The 19,570-nt window shown below is 49.8% G+C and overlaps 1 non-coding gene across 1 annotated transcript; it reads left to right on the top strand.

Moving 5' to 3' along the window:
• The first annotated feature begins 859 nt into the window (after positions 1–859).
• Positions 860–932, top strand: TRNAA-CGC (transfer RNA alanine (anticodon CGC)). The gene has a single exon. It is a non-coding gene; the product is annotated as a tRNA-Ala (tRNA).
• Positions 933–19,570: the final 18,638 nt, after the last annotated feature.

Here is a 19,570-nt window from a genome sequence, read left to right as displayed (position 1 = left end):
ACCCTTTTCTGCATATACTTTTTGTTGTAATCATGCTTTGAAAAAACAAATAAATGTTTGATTTGATATACCTATATAGTGTAATTGACAGGGGTCCACGTGAAAAAAAAAAAGAAGCAACACAAAGGATACAGACCAACAGCAAGTGCATTCCTGGGAGTGTACAGTGCTTAGAACACTTTGAATAGTAGAGGTCACTTCTTTATGTTTTATTTTTGGTTGCGTAATAGCAGTAGCATAAAAATATCAATGACGATTTAGCGGTAAATTCATGATAAATGCGCATATATGAACAGGAAGAAAGGGAGTTAACAGAGGTGCTCAATATGTATTAATCATAGCACGAGAAGCCAACAAACAACTTGCCGCAGGTGAGAGCCAAACACACAACCTTCGCATTTCACGTGCGATGCTCTACCAATTGAGCTGAGCGAAGGTTGTGAGTTCGGTTCCCACATGCGGCAAGTTGTTTCTTCATCCACTTAAATTTCCATTAATTTATGGTTTATTTATTTCATTTATAAAGCACAAGTAATTTTCCCTATGTTGTCCTTGGCGTCAGTGTTTGTTGGCTTCTTATGATATGACTAATAAAAATCGGACCTCTCGGTTAACCCCTGTTTCTTCTCGTTTATTACATGACGAGGGTCTCGAATCCGCGAATATTGATGCCTTCAGGTAGCATGTGTGGGTTTATTGACGAGTTGCCTTCACCAAAAAAGATCACGTTCTCGTGACGCCTGCGGCAAAAACGACGTTCCACGTCCGCCGCCAAGGTCTATGAGTGGTGGCGCTGGCTAACACTCCCTGGGTTCTACTATGGCACATAAATACCCAAGAAAGTGGATGGGGAAACGGCGCCGCGGTAGCTCAATCGGTAGAGCTTCGCACGCGCAATGCGGAGGTTGTGGGTTCGGTTCCCACCTGCGGCAAGCTGTTTTTTCATCCACTTAAAATTCCATTAATTTATTGTTTCTTTATTAAGCAAAAGTAATTTCTCCTATGTTGTCCTTGGTGTCAGTATTTGTTGGCTTCTTATGAAATTACTCTATATATATATATATATATTGGTGTGTTCATATAGGAGGTTGTGGCCAAGTACTGCACCAGGGTGGCCAATCCTGCTCTGGTGAGGGAGTGCGTTACCGGTTCTGGTCACCGGGATCAGGCCACACTCCAGGCCTGTTTACGCAATTTTATCAACACGCGGATTTTTTTTTTTTTTTTTTTTTAATCCGGTGGAAAATTGCGCGGCACCGGGATTCGAACCACGGACCTCTTGCACGCGAGGCGGGTGTTCTACCTCTACGCCACCGCTGCAATGACTGCAATCCGGACAGGCCGCCATTGGAATATGAACCTGGCAACGTTTAACGCTAGAACGTTATCTAGTGAGGCGAGTCTAGCAGTGCTACTGGAAGAATTAGAGGGCAGTAAATGGGATATAATAGGGCTCAGTGAAGTTAGGAGGCCAAAAGAAGCATATACAGTGCTCAGAAGCGGGCACGTCCTGTGCTACCGGGGCTTAGCGGAGAGACGAGAACTAGGAGTCGGATTCCTGATTAATAAGAATATAGCTGGTAACATACAGGAATTCTATAGCATTAACGAGAGGGTGGCATGTCTTGTTCTGAAACTTAATAAGAGGTACAAAATGAAGGTTGTACAGGTCTACGCCCCTACATCCAGTCATGATGACCAGGAAGTCGAAAGCTTCTATGAAGACGTGGAATCGGCGATGGGTAGAGTGAAAACAAAATACACTATACTGATGGGCGATTTCAATGCCAAAGTAGGCAAGAAGCAGGCTGGAGACAAGGCAGTGGGGGAATACGGCATAGGCACTAGGAATAGCAGGGGAGAGTTACTAGTAGAGTTTGCGGAACAGAATAATATGCGGATAATGAATACCTTCTTCCGCAAGCGGGATAGCCGAAAGTGGACGTGGAGGAGCCCGAACGGCGAGACTAGAAATGAAATAGACTTCATACTCTGCGCTAACCCTGGCATCATACAAGATGTGGACGTGCTCGGTAAGGTGCGCTGCAGTGACCACAGGATGGTAAGAACTCGAATTAGCCTAGACTTGAGGAGGGAACGGAAGAAACTGGTACATAAGAAGCCGATCAATGAATTAGCGGTAAGAGGGAAAATAGAGGACTTCCAGATCAAGCTACAGAACAGGTATTCGGCTTTAACTCAGGAAGAGGAAATTAGTGTTGAAGCAATGAACGACAATCTTGTGGGCATCATTAAGGAATGTGCAATAGAAGTCGGCGGTAACTCTGTTAGACAGGATACCAGTAAGCTGTCGCAGGAGACGAAAGATCTGATCAAGAAACGCCAATGTATGAAAGCCTCTAACCCTACAGCCAGAATAAAACTGGCAGAACTTTCGAAGTTAATCAACAAGCGTAAGACAGCTGACATAAGGAAGTATAATATGGATAGAATTGAACAAGCTCTCAGGAACGGAGGAAGCCTAAAAGCAGAGAAGAAGAAACTAGGAATTGGCAAGAATCAGATGTATGCGTTAAGAGACAAAGCCGGCAATATCATTACTAATATGGATGAGATAGTTCAGGTGGCTGAGGAGTTCTATAGAGATTTATACAGTACGAGTGGAACCCACGATGATAATAGCAGAGAGAATAGTCTAGAGGAATTCGAAATCCCACAAGTAACGCCGGAAGAAGTAAGGAAAGCCTTGGGAGCTATGCAAAGGGGGAAAGCAGCTGGGGAGGATCAGGTAACAGCAGATTTGTTGAAGGACGGTGGGCAGATTGTTCTAGAAAAACTGGCCACCCTGTATACACAATGCCTCATGACCTCGAGCGTACCGGAATCTTGGAAGAACGCTAACATAATCCTAATCCATAAGAAAGGGGACGCCAAAGACTTGAAAAATTATAGACCGATCAGCTTACTGTCCGTTGCCTACAAAGTATTTACTAAGGTAATTGCAAATAGAATCAGGAACACCTTAGACTTCCGTCAACCAAAGGACCAGGCAGGATTCCGTAAAGGCTACTCAACAATAGATCATATTCACACTATCAATCAGGTGATAGAGAAATGTGCGGAATATAACCAACCACTATATGTAGCTTTCATTGATTATGAGAAAGCGTTTGATTCAGTCGAAACCTCAGCAGTCATGGAGGCATTGCGGAATCAGGGTGTAGACGAGCCGTACGTAAAAATACTGAAAGATATCTATAGCGGCTCCACAGCCACTGTAGTCCTCCATAAAGAAAGCAACAAAATCCCTATAAAGAAAGGCGTCAGGCAGGGAGATACGATCTCTCCAATGCTATTCACAGCATGTTTACAGGAGGTATTCAGAGACCTGGATTGGGAAGAATTGGGGATAAGAGTAAATGGAGAATACCTTAGTAACTTGCGCTTCGCTGATGATATTGCCTTGCTTAGTAACTCAGGGGACCAACTGCAATGCATGCTCACTGACCTGGAGAGGCAGAGCAGAAGGGTGGGACTGAAAATTAATCTGCAGAAAACTAAAGTAATGTTTAACTGTCTCGGAAGGGAACAGCAGTTTACGATAGGTAGCGAGGCACTGGAAGTGGTAAGGGAATACATCTACTTAGGACAGGTAGTGACTGCTGATCCGGATCATGAGAGTGAAATAATCAGAAGAATAAGAATGGGCTGGGGTGCGTTTGGCAGGCATTCTGAGATCATGAACAGCAGGTTGCCATTATCCCTCAAGAGAAAAGTTTATAACAGCTGTGTCTTACCAGTACTCACGTACGGGGCAGAAACCTGGAGGCTTACGAAAAGGGTTCTACTTAAATTGAGGACGACGCAACGGGCTATGGAAAGAAGAATGATAGGTGTAACATTAAGGGATACGAAAAGAGCAGATTGGGTGAGGGAACAAACGCGCGTTAATGACATCTTAGTTGAAATCAAGAAAAAGAAATGGGCATGGGCAGGACATGTAATGAGGAGGGAAGATAACCGATGGTCATTAAGGGTTACGGACTGGATTCCGAGGGAAGGGAAGCGTAGCAGAGGGCGACAGAAAGTTAGGTGGGCAGATGAGATTAGGAAGTTTGGAGGGTCAACATGGCCACAATTAGCACATGACCGGGGCAATTGGAGAAGTATGGGAGAGGCCTTTGCCCTGCAGTGGGCGTAACCAGGCTGATGATGATGATGATATATATATTGAAATGGGGTTTATTGTAGCTCGTTCGAGGGATCGCAGGTAGCTCTAGATCACGAGTCCTAGCGCTTCGCATCAACAACCCGCGCTCGTGTCTCGCGCCGCAGCGGTGGCAGTCCGCACAGTGCCACATGCATATTACCCACTACAACTACCCCCGGGGCGAAGAGGAGCCATCCTGGCGACCTAAGGCGATGATACGATAAGGGGGTCGTGGTACGGCTTCAGGCGGCTGACGTGAACAGTCTCGCGGCCACGGCGGCGTTTGTCCGAAGATGGTGTCACCGGTTCGACCACATAATTTACAGGCGAAGTACACGCGACGACCCGGTACGGACCTTGATATTTCGGAGCAAGCTTTGGGCTAAGGCCTGGAGCTTGGAAGGGCAGCCGAAGCCAGACGTGAGAGTCCATGGCGAAGGACTGTGTGGGCTGATCGTTGTCGTGGCGATCTTTGTGGATTCCTTGGGTATCCGACGTGAACGAGCGAGCCAGTTGGCGGCACTCTTCAGCATGGCGAGCAACTTCGGAAAGAGGGGTGAATTCAGAGGCATCCGGGTGATATGGTAGTACGGTGTCGAGGGTAGTGGATGGTTCACGCCCATAAAGAAGGAAAAATGGTGAGAAGCCTGTGGTAGCCTGAACGGCGGTATTGTATGCGTACGTCACAAAAGGGAGGACATCGTCCCAATTTGAATGATCCGACGCAACATACATGGTGAGCATGTCCCCAAGGGTGCGGTTGAATCGTTCCGTTAGACCGTTAGTTTGTGGGTGATACGCCGTAGTGGTGCGGTGAATAGTGCGGCACGCGGCGAGTAGCTCATTAATAACTTCGGACAAGAAGACACGGCCTCGGTCACTGAGTAGTTCTCGCGGTGCGCCGTGCCGTAAGACGAAATGCCGTAAGATGAATGCGGCGACGTCGCGAGCAGCAGCCGAAGCAAGTGCAGCAGTTTCAGCATATCTTGTCAGGTGGTCTACTGCGACAATTATCCAACGATTTCCGGCAGCACTGCACGGAAGAGGCCCATAAAGGTCAATGCCAACCCGATCAAAAGGACGTGCAGGACACGGTAAAGGTTGCAGAGGGCCTGTCGGATGAGAAGATGTCTTGCGTCGCTGACAGGCGGCACATGACCGAATGTATTTGCGGACATAAGAATACATGCCGCGCCAGTAGTACCGCTGGCGGAGCCGCTCGTAGGTTTTCAGGACGCCAGCATGAGCTTGTTGTGGGTCTGCATGGAAATACGTGCATACGTCGGAACGCAAATGGCGAGGGAGGACTAGCAGCCATTTGCGACCGTCGGGCTGATAGTTTCGGCGGTACAAGATGGCGTCCCGTAGCACGAAGTGGGTGACTTGGCGACGAATGGCTCGAGGGCATGTAGACGTTGAAGAACTGCTAAGAATCTCAATGAGAGACAGAATCCACGGATCTTTTCTCTGTTCAGACGGCATGTCAGTAACAGCAAGCGTAGCAACCGGGCACTCTATGGATGAAGGTGGCCTTTCGTCGGATCGCATGGGCGCACGGGAGAGCGCATCTGCATCAGAATGTTGGCGCCCGGATCGATAAATGACGCGAATGTCAAATTCTTGGATCCGAAGAGCCCAACGTCCAAGACGCCCCGACGGGTCTTTCAGTGACGCAAGCCAGCAGAGCGCGTGGTGGTCTGTCACAACGTCGAACAGACGGCCATACAAGTAAGGGCGAAATTTGTTTAAGGCCCAAACTATAGCTAAACATTCTTTTTCCGTGACAGAATAATTGGATTCTGCCTTCGTGAAAGCACGACTCGCATATGCAACCACATATTCTGGAAAGCCAGGCTTCCGTTGTGCAAGGACGGCCCCAAGACCAACGCCGCTGGCGTCGGTATGAACTTCAGTGGGTGCACTCGGGTCGTAGTGGCGTAGAACAGGCGGTGAGGTAAGCCGACGACGCAAAGTGGTGAAGGCTTGGTCACATGCCGGAGTCCAGTCACGAAGGTCACCAGAGCCAGCCAGGAGCTTCGTCAGGGGAGCGATGATGCAGGCAAAATTGCGCACAAAGCGGCGAAAATAAGAGCAAAGACCGACGAAACTGCGGAGCTCTTTCACTGTAGTCGGCCGCGGAAATTCTGCGACAGCACGAAGTTTGTCAGGGTCGGGAAGGACGCCGTCTTTGGACACGACATGGCCAAGTATGGTCAGCTGGCGGGCTCCGAAGCGGCACTTTTTCAAGTTAAGTTGAAGGCCGGCGGTGGTAAGGCAAGTAAGGACTTCGCGTAGACGAGAGAGGTGAGTGGTGAAATCAGGGGAGAAAACTACCACGTCGTCTAAATAACACAAGCACGTCTTCCATTTGAGGCCTCGTAGAAGATTGTCCATCATCCTTTCGAATGTCGCGGGTGCATTGCAGAGGCCGAATGGCATTACTGTAAACTCATACAGGCCATCAGGCGTAATAAAAGCTGTCTTCGAGCGGTCGGATTCATCCACTGGCACTTGCCAATAGCCCGATCGCAAGTCCAAAGAAGAAAAGAATTCGGCACCATGAAGACAATCCAGGGCGTCATCTATGCGCGGTAGAGGATAGACATCTTTTCGTGTAATCTTGTTGAGGCGACGGTAGTCCACACAGAAACGAATCGAGCCATCTTTTTTCTTAATGAGTACTACAGGAGATGACCAAGGGCTGCAGGATGGCTTGATAACACCACGTTCAAGCATGTCTTCAACTTGCTCGGCGATGACACGACGCTCGGTGGATGACACGCGGTACGGACGCTGGCGTAATGGTGCGTGGTGTCCCGTATCAATGTGGTGAGAGACGGTACTCGTGCGGCCTAATGATGCTTGGTTGCAGTCAAAAGAGGCGTGAAAATCATTTAAAAGAGTAATAAGCCGCTCACGTTGTGTCGGCTCGAGGTCATCGGCAATAGAGCGACAAAAAACATCCGGTGGTACTCGGTTAGATGGTACATGGGGTGCCAGTGCTGTTACGTTGGCAGTATCCACGTCGTCAGGAACAGGGAACTGCACAATAACGTCAGCGTCCACAGTCTGGATGGTACCAATAGTCTCGCCACAGTGCAAAGCCAAAGTGTACGAATTTGGGTTAGAAATCAGTATTTCTGCAGCCCCATGGTGAACCGTGAGGAGGGCGAAAGGCAACAATATAGGCTGGCGGCGAATGAAGACGGCAGCGGGTGAAAACATGACCGTCGCTTCGGCAAGCGATGCGCATGAAAGAGGGACAAATACCGCGCTGTGAGGGGGAAGGTCAGTATCTGAAGCTACACAGATCCTGGTAACATCATGAACTTGAAAGTCGTGAGATGGCAAATCGCACAGAACGGAGAACTGAACCTCAGCACGTGCACAGTCAATGACCGCGTGATGGCGCGACAGAAAATCCCAACCGAGAATCACATCGTGGGAGCAACAAGTTAGCACAAAGAAATCAATCGAATACAAAATGTCTCGAATCAACACCCTGGCAGTGCACATAGCGACTGGCTGAACTTGTTGTGCACTGGCTGTTCTAAGCAATAATACCGAAGGCATCATGGTCACTTTCCGTAATTCACGGCAAAGTTTCTCGCTAATCACAGATACAGCAGCACCTGTATCGACGAGCGCAAGACATTTGATGCCATCAACAGACACTTCAATAACGTTAGCGGGGGAAAAACGAGGACTTTGATGTTCCGACGATGACGCAGTTCGTGCCTCAGGAACTGCGGAAATCAGTTTTCCGCCTCAGTAGTACTGGCACTGGGCCTACGACGCATGGGTGAGAGTGAGCGCCGACGAGGGGAAGGTGAGCGACGAGTATTGTAGAGCTGTGACTGCGGTGCTGGTATGTCATCAGCAGCGTAGACTTCCGGTGGTGGTCGTGAAGGCATACGGAAAGGTCGGAAGCCGGAGCTGGGTGGTCGCGCGGTGCCCACGAAGGCCGGCAAGCGCCGGCGGCAGAAGCGCGCTACATGTCCCGGTGTACCGCAGGCATAGCATATTGGGCGGTTGTCAGGAGTGCGCCAAAGATTTGTACCTTGCTGCTGTGCGCTGAAAAAGGCAGCGACCTGCTGGCGAGGCGAGGGCGGATGAGAGAACACCGGCTGGAGAGGCGCTGAAGGCGGAGGTGAGAATCCCGGCAGACGAGGCGCCCGTGCAGCGGCTTCAGCATACGTCAGAGGCGCGGCCACAGGAGCCGGCTGACACGGAGGTGGAAGAGCTTCGGTCACTTGCTCTTGAATTACCTGTCGGATCGCTGGAGCCAAATATTGAGAAGGCTTCTCCGTGGTCGGCAAAATCGAGAGCTGTCGCGCGACCTCCTCGCGCACAAATTCTTTTATTTGCGTCAGCAAAGTTGTGTGGTTGTCGCCAATAACCAATGCTGCTAACGAATCTTCCGTAGTCGGTGGGCGCCGAGCTAAGATGCGTTGTTTCCGTAGCTCGTCAAAACTTTGGCACAAGTTGATAACTTCGGCCACGGTACGCGGATCCTTCGCTAGCAACAATTGAAATGCGTCCTCATCAATGCCTTTCATAATGTGTTTTATCTTGTCCTGTTCCGCCATTGACGGATTCACGCGCTTACACAGGTCAATGACATCTTCGATGTAACTTGTGAACGTTTCACCGTGATGTTGCGCGCGCCCCCGTAAGCGTTGTTCTGCGCGAAGCTTGCGCACAGCGGGGCGCCCGAACACTTCTGTGAAACTTGTCTTGAATCTGCTCCACGTTGTGAAATCGTGTTCGTGGTTTCGGAACCAGAGGTTCGCGACGCCGGTTAAGTAAAACAGCACATTGTGCAACTTCGTGATGTCGTCCCACTTGTTATGCTGGCTCACCCTTTCGTAAGATGACAACCAATCCTCCACGTCATGATCATCGGTGCCGCTAAAGATGGCAGGATCACGCTGGCGCAATGCACCGGAAACGATGATCGTCGGAGGCTGTGGTGCATCTTCCTGGGTGGTTTCGTCAGGCATGGTCGCAGCAGTCGGTAGCGTCCGGCTTCGGAGTTCCAGTTTTCGAGGTTACCCCGCAGCTCCACCAAATGAAATGGGGTTTATTGTAGCTCGTTCGAGGGATCGCAGGTAGCTCTAGATCACGAGTCCTAGCGCTTCGCATCAACAACCCGCGCTCGTGTCTCGCGCCGCAGCGGTGGCAGTCCGCACAGTGCCACATGCATATTACCCACTACAATATATATATATGCAGCCGCGTTCATGGCGGCATGCATACGGGAGACTCCGAAAAACCATTGAGAGATACTGTGTTGTGCCACCTCTTGCGATCAGCAAAACCCGTAGATAAAGGATAATTCAAGCATGTTTCGAGGCGTGTAGGATCCTCTGGAATTCTCCGACATAAGGGGGCCTGACAGCCGGCAGGGTTTTCTGACTGAGCTAGCTTGGATGCTCGGTTGCCACAGTCAGAAGTTCGATTCCTCGCGTTTTCTTTTTCGTTTTTTTTAAGGTGGAAAACTCGAATTTCGCTCCCCCAGTACAGTACATCTCCAGGCCTGGAGCATAGAGAAAGAGATTCAACAAGAGCGGATAGTCCCATAGAGCCCAGCGGCCGAATTGACTGTAGCGCATCAAGTTGATGGGATTAACATCTTCCAGTTTCGGTTTTGGGGGCGCGCGTTTTGAACGCCAGCTGGTACGCGCCAAGCCGGCTCCGCTGATGGGCGTGGCATTTTTTTTTCGCTTGTACTGCTGGTCTTGCGCTCATTTCTACAGAAAGGCCACTCACCCCTTTCATTTTGCACCGACAGCATCGGCAAGCTCCAAGAAACCAGCGGATACCACCTACTTTAAAAGTGAGTGCGTTTTGGTCAAGATTTCGAGCTTCATCTTCACCGACCATCCCGCGCCTTCTTAAGGCTAACGCCACGCGAGACCCCACCGGCCCGGCGGGGAGAACCGCCGTCGCACGTGCAACAGGCACACGGTGCGCGTGAAAGGAGGCCGACAGCGCTCGCTGCCGCACGTGCGTTGCACGTGCAGTGTGAGCCGAAGAGGAGGCTCGGCGTTCGCAGGCGCTGCGGCTGACAAGCAGACTTTGAGATGAGCCAAGAAACACCCGCGACGGACGCGACGTCAAGCGAACGAAAAGAAGAAACCAGCGCAATGCATACAGACTCAGCGGAAGAAGCCGACGTCGCGCAATCTTGGACCTACGATAAATACAGCGGCAGAACTATAGACCTCAACGACCAATGGCTTACATGGGAAAGGAAAGGAAAGAAGGAAATCACGCGCATCAAAGCCCCCGCAGCGACCCAATCTACACAACAGCCAGCGATGCCGCCGCCGCCGCGCAAATCTAGAATGCCACCGCTACCTTTGCACGACATCAAGATTGTCTACCGCCCGCAAGCTGGCCTTGAACTCGCCAAATGGTCACTCGTCGCAGTCACTCACGCAGTCGGAATATCCAGGGGAATATTGCAAAAAGAATTCCACGACAACGTGCGAGTACAAATGCAAAAAGAAGAAAACCTTATCATTGCAAGTACAGCAAACAAGAACTACGCTCAAAACTTAGCCAAGGTCACTAACATACAGCTTGGAGGCAACATTTATAACGTAAAAGCCAACTTGCGTCTACCCGAAGATGTCAGCAAAGGTGTTATCTACGGTATCACGCCTGGGACTTGCAGTGCGGAGCTAATGGATGGAATTCGAGTGCCAGCACGGTATACAGTCCTCAACGCCCGCATGCTCAGACAGTCCACGGCGGCGGTCATCTATTTTGAGGGCCCACACGTCCCCTACAGAATTATTTATCAGAGCGGCGATTACCATGCAAGCCCTACAGCAAATCAGTTCAGTATTGCCGAACCTGTGGCAACCTCGGACATCGTCAAGACGTTTGCCCAAAACCAACACCAAATTTCTGCTACAAATGTGGCAAAACAAACCAACCCCCGAACCATGACTGCCATCCCACGTGCAAGATTTGCGGAGAAGGACACGAAACGGGTGGGAAAGAATGCAAGAAAAAGCTCAAGCCCCACCCACCGCCTTACCAAGTAAGACAGCAATGGCAAAACAGGATCCAAGAACGAGACAGTCGATGGACCTCCAACCGCGATGAGTTCCCTGAACTAGGCGCTGCCAATGGATGCGCCGCCAACTGAAGTGAAGCCTCCAGTAGCACCGCAAGAACTAGCAGACCCACGTCAAGATCACGATCAAGATCGCGGTCGCGTTCCCGAAAGAGCGTGAATTACGCTGAAGTGGCCAGTGGATGCGCCGCCAACTCAAGTAACGCCTCCAGTAGCACCGCAAGAAGTAACAGACCCACGTCAAGATCACGGTCAAGATCGCGATCGCGTTCCCGAAAACGCGTGAATTACGCTGAAGTGGCCGGCAGCTCCGGCAGTGCCAGAGTCGGATCGGCAGAAGCTGTAGCCGTAAGAGCCCTGGAGAGCAAGCTACAAAATCAACAAAGTCTCACAGACAGACTATTCCAAAGATGCAAAGAATACGAACATGGAAGCAAACAACCATTTACAGCGCTAAACACGGAGGCAGTTGATTCCGCGATCGAAGCTAGAGTTCAGAAGCACCTCCAGGCTTTCGAGGACGTCTTCACAAAGAACATCGTCGCCCTGATTGAAAACATCACCAAGTCTATCGTCGAGAAGATTGCGACCCTTAACACCCAAGTCACCACCCTCGCAAATCAAGTAGCCACTCTCACAAGCCAGGTTACCGGCCTAACAGCCCAGGTCAACAATTTGATAGCACACGCAAAGAACAATTATGTCACCAAGTCCTACCTCGACAGCCTTCTCAACACGACCGAGCAGGGTAGGAAGAAGGCTCGCACGAACACTCGCTATGCCTCCCGCTCGATCTCACCCAACCATGAAGCTGCCTGTGAAGCTGAAGAGCCTCATGATGGCGACACCTAAAACCACAACAAAGAGCCCGCAAAATTCTCTGAGCATCTGGCAATGGAACTGTCGATCCTTCCGTCCTCGGTATGCAAACTTACAAGAACTCGTCAAACTGGACCACCCTGATGTAATTGCCCTACAGGAAACCAATACCCACAACGTCCGACTTCAAGGATACACCGCTCATGCACAAACTCAACGCACAGCCATCCTTACCAAGAAAACTCTCACAACGCAGGAACACGAAATAGAAGTCATCCCCATCGAGCACACCCTAGTGGAGATCATACCAGACAGAAAAACGCAGCAAAGCCTCTTTATCGCCAGCATATACAGCCCTCCTCGTGATCAACTTCCGGAATTCGACCACTCTGTACGTGAACTCGGGAAACGCACGAAAGGCCATCAAGTTGTCATAATGGGAGATTTCAACGCCCCACATGCAGCATGGGCTTATCCAAACACCACCAAGAAGGGAGCGCGAGTGCACGACACTGCTCAACAACACAGGCTGACCCTCTGGAACGACCCATTGCAGGCCACGAGAGTCGGTAACAGTGTCTCCAGGGACACGAACCCGGACCTTACGTTCACAGCGAACGTCCACTCGGCCGAGTGGAGTTGACTCTCGGAGACACTCGGAAGCGACCAGCACATTATCCAACTTGACATCGCGCATAACCGGAAACCAACCAAGACTGGAGTTGCTCGACTAACAGACTGGAAGTCCTTCAGAGACAACCTCAGTGGCAACACAACAATCGACGACATCGACCATTGGCTGAAGGGCCTTCTCATCACCGCAGAAAACCACACCAAGAGCGTCCAGCTAAGCACCAACACCCCCGCAGTCGACCCGCATCTCCTTCATCTCTGGGAGGCCAAAAGAAGTCTCCTGAAGAGGTGGAAGAGACAAAAGCTGAATAGAAAACTTAAGCAAGGAATCGCCCTTCTCACCATACAGGCCCAACATTACGCGGAGCAACTTAGCAGGCAAAATTGGCACGCCTTTTGTGACAGCATACAAGGGACACTCAGCACCAAGAAAACCTGGCATCTCCTACGCGCTCTCTTAGCTACCGATCGCACCAAAACGCAACGGAGGCAAGATCTGCGCAGACAGATCCACAATCATGCTGGATCGGAGCATGATCTCCTTCGTGAGCTTCAGCAAAAACTTAGCAGCGACGAGCCCGCTTCATCAGCGAGCGGAAAGATGTACGACGGTGCACCAAACCCAGATCTCGATCGACCATTCACCCAGGCAAAGCTCCACGCAGCCTTAGCCAAACTCACTAGAAACACCAGTCCCGGCAAGGACAGAATAACTAATAAGCTCCTACGCAACCTTCCGCAATCTGCCACTACAGCACTGCTACAGTACTACAACGACTGCTGGGAAAAGGGAGACCTACCAGCAGCCTGGAAGCATTCGGAGGTCACCATGATCCCCAAACCCAACAAACCCCTTCGCATCGAAAACCTCCGTCCCATTTCCCTCACATCTTGCGTGGGCAAACTCCTCGAGCACATGGTGCACGACCGGTTAACAACATACCTCGAGGACAACGGACACTTGCCGCACACCATGTTCGGATTCCGACAGCATCTGTCCACGCAGGACGTACTCCTGCTCCTCAAAGAAGACTTGCTTGACTACCTCGATCACAGACGCAAATCATCAATCCTGGCAATCGACGTAAAGTGCGCATTCGACAACGTGAGCCACGAAGCCATTCTCCGCAACCTCGAAGATACAGGCTGCGGAACCCGGATCTATAACTACATCAGCAGCTTTTTGACACACCGAACAGCAACAGTAGGCGTCTGCAACCTCCGCAGCGATAAATTTCAGCTACCCAACAAAGGAACCCCACAATGATCAGTTATTTCACCCCTCCTTTTCAATATCGCAATGATCAAGCTACCGAAACAACTGGACGCCATCCCAAACCTATGCCATGCCCTTTACGCCGACAACATCACGCTCTGGACCAAAGCACCTGCTACTGGACAACAAGAACGCAATCTACAAGAAGCCGTCGACACTATCGGAAGATACCTCCGAGACTGCGGTCTCCAATGCGCACCCGAAAAGTCGGAGCTTCTCGTCCTGAGAGCACGGACACGAGGAAGACCACCTAACTATATTGAACCCGATCCTAGCGTCTCGCTCAACGGAACCAAAATCCCTACAGTCGACTCTCTTCGCGTACTCGGACTTCACATCCACAAGGACGGATCAGAGGCGGCCACTCTCCCGCGTCTCCAACGCACACTATCACAAGTTACGCACCTCGTCAAGAGGATCCCAAACCAAAGAAGCGGAATGAAGGAGCACAACACACTAAGCATAGTTCAAGCTCTCCTAACTAGCCGTATCACCTACGGAACTCCCTACTTGACGCTCAAGCCGGCAGAAATCACGAAACTGAATGTTGTCATTCGAAAGGCGATCAAAGTAGCCTTGACCCTCCCACCCATGGCATCAACGGAGAAACTCCTCAAGCTCGACGTCCACAATACGTGGGAAGAGCTTGTCGAGGCTCATAAGATCAGCCAGCTAGAGAGGCTCAAGCTCACACCGACCGGACGTGCAGTTTTGCGCTACCTCAACTACAGTGAAAGCTTCATTGCAGACACAGACCAGAAAGCAAGAATCCCACATGCAGTCCGAGACTGTATCAGCGTTGCAAGTATACCGCGCAATATGCATCCAACTTATCATAAGTAGCGTCGGCAAAGCAGAATCCGCGCACTCAGCAAGAAATACGGGAGAGACCCTGATACGAGGTACACCGATGTTGCCCGGTATATTAAACGAAACACCTTTGCCCTTAGCGTCACTGATCACCAAGGCAAAGAACTTGCAGCTGTCACCATCCGAGCAACAACCCCAGAGACTGCAGAGGAAGCGGCAATCGCTCTGGCAATAACAGCTTGCCCTGAAGTAGCAGTAATACTAACAGGCTCCCAAGCAGCAGCTAGCAACTATCAAAAAGGACGCATAACAGAAACCGCGCTCAAAATACTAAGAAATCATATCGCACGCGCCCCGCTCCCCGACACCCACATCAACTGGGTTCCAGGCCATCAGGGCATGACAGGAAATGAGGCGGCACACGCCGCTGACCGCGAGCATACCAGCCGGGCTTTCCTGCCATCCCACACTAGGCCGGCCACTAACGTTGATGACACCGCCCTAAAGTACTCGGAGCTTCTGTAACACCACCGACTCAGCAGAAGAACGTACGCTTTACCACACAAGAATTTGAGCAAAGAGACAGAAGTCATCCTGCGCCGCCTACAGACCAACACCTACGTGAACGGAATAATCATGCACAGACTGTATCCTACGCAGTACTCGTACACATGCCCCCATTGCGACGTTCCAGACACCCTGCAACACATGGTCCAGGATTGCCCACTGCGTGACACGTCCGCAGACCCTACCTCACACACTCCACAAGACGACTCCAAAGAAAGCCGCCCCACATAAGCACGAAAAGAGCGCTCCAACTCACCGCAGATCCATACGATAACTGAAACGTGGGTGGCCAAGCTTTCCTCCGATGACCTGGACGACCAACAGAGGCTCGTCGCCCGGGCCAAGGAGGCAGCCCAAGCCAGAGGGTTCTTGGAATAAGCGATCCTCCCACCTAGGGTGAACCGGGTTTTGACTCGGTTTACCGTTTCGTAAAATAACAGTTTGAATACCTTCTTCCGCAAGCGAGATAGCCGAAAGTGGACGTGGAGGAGCCCGAACGGCGAGACTAGAAATGAAATAGACTTCATACTCTGCGCTAACCCTGGCATCATACAAGATGTAAACGTGCTCAGCAAGGTGCGCTGCAGTGACCATAGGATGGCAAGAACTCGAATTAGCCTAGACCTGAGGAGGGAACGGAAGCAACTGGTACATAGGAAGTCGATCAATGAGTTAGCGGTAAGAGGGAAAATAAAGGAATTCCAGATCAAGCTACAGAACAGGTATTCGGCTTTGACTCAGGAAGAGGACCTTAGTGTTGAAGCAATGAACGGCAATCTTGTGGGCATCATTAAGGAGTGTGCAATAGAAGTCGGTGGTAACTCCGTTAGACAGGATACCAGTAAGCTATCACAGGAGACGAAAGATCTGATCAAGAAACGCCAACGTATGAAAGCCGCTAACCCTACAGCTAGAATAGAACTGGCAGAACTTTCGAAGTTAATCAACAAGCGTAAGACAGCTGACATAAGGAAGTATAATATGGATAGAATTGAACATGCTCTCAGGAACGGAGGAAGCCTACAAGCAGTGAAGAAGAAACTAGGAATTGGCAAGAATCAGATGTATGCGTTAAGAGACAAAGCCGGCAATATCATTACTAATATGGATGAGATAGTTCAAGTGGCTGAGGAGTTCTATAGAGATGTATACAGTACCAGTGGCATCCACGACGATAATGGAAGAGAGAATAGTCTAGAGGAATTAGAAATCCCACAGGTAACACCGGAAGAAGTAAAGAAAGCCTTGGGAGCTATTCAAAGGGGGAAGGCAGCTGGGGAGGATCAGGTAACAACAGATTTGTTGAAGGATGGTGGGCAGATTGTTCTAGAGAAACTGGCCACCCTGTATACGCAATGCCTCTTGACTTCGAGCGTACCAGAATCTTGGAAAAACGCTAACATAATCCTAATCCATAAGAAAGGGGACGCCAAAGACTTGAAAAATTATAGACCGATCAGTTTACTGTCCGTTGCCTACAAAGTATTCACTAAATGAATTGCAAATAGAATCAGGAACACCTTAGACTTCCGTCAACCAAAGGACCAGGCAGGATTCCGTAAAGGCTACTCAACAATAGACCATATTCACACTATCAATCAGGTGATAGAAAAATGTGCGGAATATAACCAACCTTTATATATAGCTTTCATTGATTACGAGAAAGCGTTTGATTCAGTCGAAACCTCAGCAGTCACGGAGGCATTGCGGAATCAGGGTGTAGACGAGCCGTATGTAAAAATACTGAAAGATATCTATAGCGGCTCCACAGCCACCGTAGTCCTCCATAAAGAAAGCAACAAAATCCCAATAAAGAAAGCCGTCAGGCAGGGAGATACGTTCTCTCCAATGCTATTCACAGCGTGTTTACAGGAGGTATTCAGAGACCTGGATTGGGAAGAATGGGGGATGAGAGTTAATGGAGAATACCTTAGTAACTTGCGATTCGCTGATGATATTGCCTTGCTTAGTAACTCAGGGGACCAACTGCAATGCATGCTCACTGACCTGGAGAGGCAAAGCAAAAGGGTGGGTCTAAAAATTAATCTGCAGAAAACTAAAGTAATGTTTAACAGTCTCGGAAGGGAACAGCAGTTTACAATAGGTAGTGAGGCACTGGAAGTGGTAAGGGAATACATCTACTTAGGACAGGTAGTGACTGCGGATCCGGATCATGAGACTGAAATAATCAGAAGAATAAGAATGGGCTGGGGTGCGTTTGGCAGGCATTCTCAGATCATGAACAGCAGGTTGGCATTATCCCTCAAGAGAAAAGTTTATAACAGCTGTGTCTTACCAGTACTCACGTACGGGGCAGAAACCTGGAGGCTTACGAAAAGGGTTCTACATAAATTGAGGACGACGCAACGAGCTATGGAAAGAAGAATGATAGGTGTAACGTTAAGGGACAAGAAAAGAGCAGATTGGGTGAGGGAACAAACGCGATTTAATGATATCTTAGTTGAAATCAAGAAAAAGAAATGGGCATGGGCAGGACATGTAAGGAGGAGGGAAGATAACCGATGGTCATTAAGAGTTACGGAATGGATTCCAAGGGAAGGAAAGCGCAGCAGAGAGCGGCAGAAAGTTAGGTGGGCGGATGAGATTAAGAAGTTTGCAGGGACAACATGGCCACAATTAGTACATGACAGGGGTAGTTGGAGAAGTATGGGAGAGGCCTTTGCCCTGCAGTGGGCATAACCAGGCTGATGATGATGATGATGAAAATAAAAGTTTAGTTCTCTCTCTCTCTCGCTTGTACTGCTGAACAACGCGCGGCCTTGGCGCGGAATCGTTTTATTATTTAGTAAAAATTATTGCGAACGATCTTTAGAAGCCTCCACCGAATCTGCACCACGTGCAATTTCATAAAGTGAACGCAAGAAGTCTTCTGAAATTATGAAATGTTTATTTTTCTCTATATATATGCTCGTCCCGGTCTCTCTGTGCATTCATCCAAGGTTGTGGCACCAGGTAAGCAGAAGTCGTTGCCGTTGGTGAGCAATGACGTCACGCCACCTCACGCCGCGCCTTCTCGCCTGCTCGGTTCCACCCACCCTCGTCGCGTTGCTGTGCTGCACGATGCTATTTTTATACTCTGCTTTCACTCTCTCTCGGCGAAGCGGCGAACGTCAAAAGAAACACAGCAATGTTATAACAGCTCCACTGCAAAAGTAAGTAACGAATTACAATAATGTAAACAGTAGGGTTTTACGTGCCAAAACCACTTTCTGATTATGAGGCACGCCATAGTGGAGGACTCCAGAAAATTTGACCACCTGGGGTTCTTTAACGTGCACCTAAATCTAAGTACACGGGTGTTTTCGCTCCCATCGAAATACGGCCGCCGTGGCCGGGATTCGATCCCGCGCCATCGTGCTCAGCAGCCCAACACCATAGCAATTGAGCAACCACGGTGGGTAAATTACAATAATGTTAGGGGTCAGAGAATGTGTCACGAACTTGTCCCAGCAAGATTCCGTACACGCAAAACTAACTGCGTCACACGACAGAGCTGCTTTTTCGTTAATTGCGTCACAAGTCCAGATGCGGCGAGCGTGCCTCAAAAGTATCCCAAAAAGTAAAGGAATTAATTACAATAATGTTCATGGCCAGAGATTGCGCTAAGACTGGTCCCAGTAAGATTCAGTGCACGCAAAACTGTGTCACACGGCCGAGCTGCTTTCCGCTAACTGCGTCACAAAGCAGTTAGCGGAAACGCTTAGGGTACCATAAAAAGTAACGAAATTAGTCACAATAATGTTGGGGAAGAGAAAGCGCCAAAACTTGTCCCAGTAACATTCAGTATACACGCGAAACTAACTGCGTAACAAAGCAGGGTGCCGCGAGCGTGCCTAAAGACTACAAAAAAAAAAAAACGTTAAAATAATGTTGGAGTTCATAGAAAGCGTCGCAAACATCTCTCAGCACGAGTCATTAACTCAAATTAGCTGCGCAGGACGATGAGCCATTTTTCGCTAACTGCGTCACAAGTCTCGGTTCTGTGACGTAAAAGCCTGAGGTGCGTCAAATGCGTCGCAGACTGTCAAACACAATTTCTCACCTTGCCGTAGTTTAAAGGAACGTCCTCACTTGCGGAAATAAGCGCGCGCAAGGGTACGCGCTTAAAGACGCGCGCCGCAAAAGGCGCTCTCGCGGCAAGAATTCTCTGCCGCGCGAGGATGGCTACCGAACCGATTTTTTC

This window comes from Dermacentor andersoni, chromosome 1 (genome assembly GCF_023375885.2).
Source record: "Dermacentor andersoni chromosome 1, qqDerAnde1_hic_scaffold, whole genome shotgun sequence".
NCBI lineage: Eukaryota > Metazoa > Arthropoda > Arachnida > Ixodida > Ixodidae > Dermacentor > Dermacentor andersoni.
Note: the sequence above shows the minus strand (reverse complement) of the source record. Positions and strands in the feature narration are given on the sequence as shown.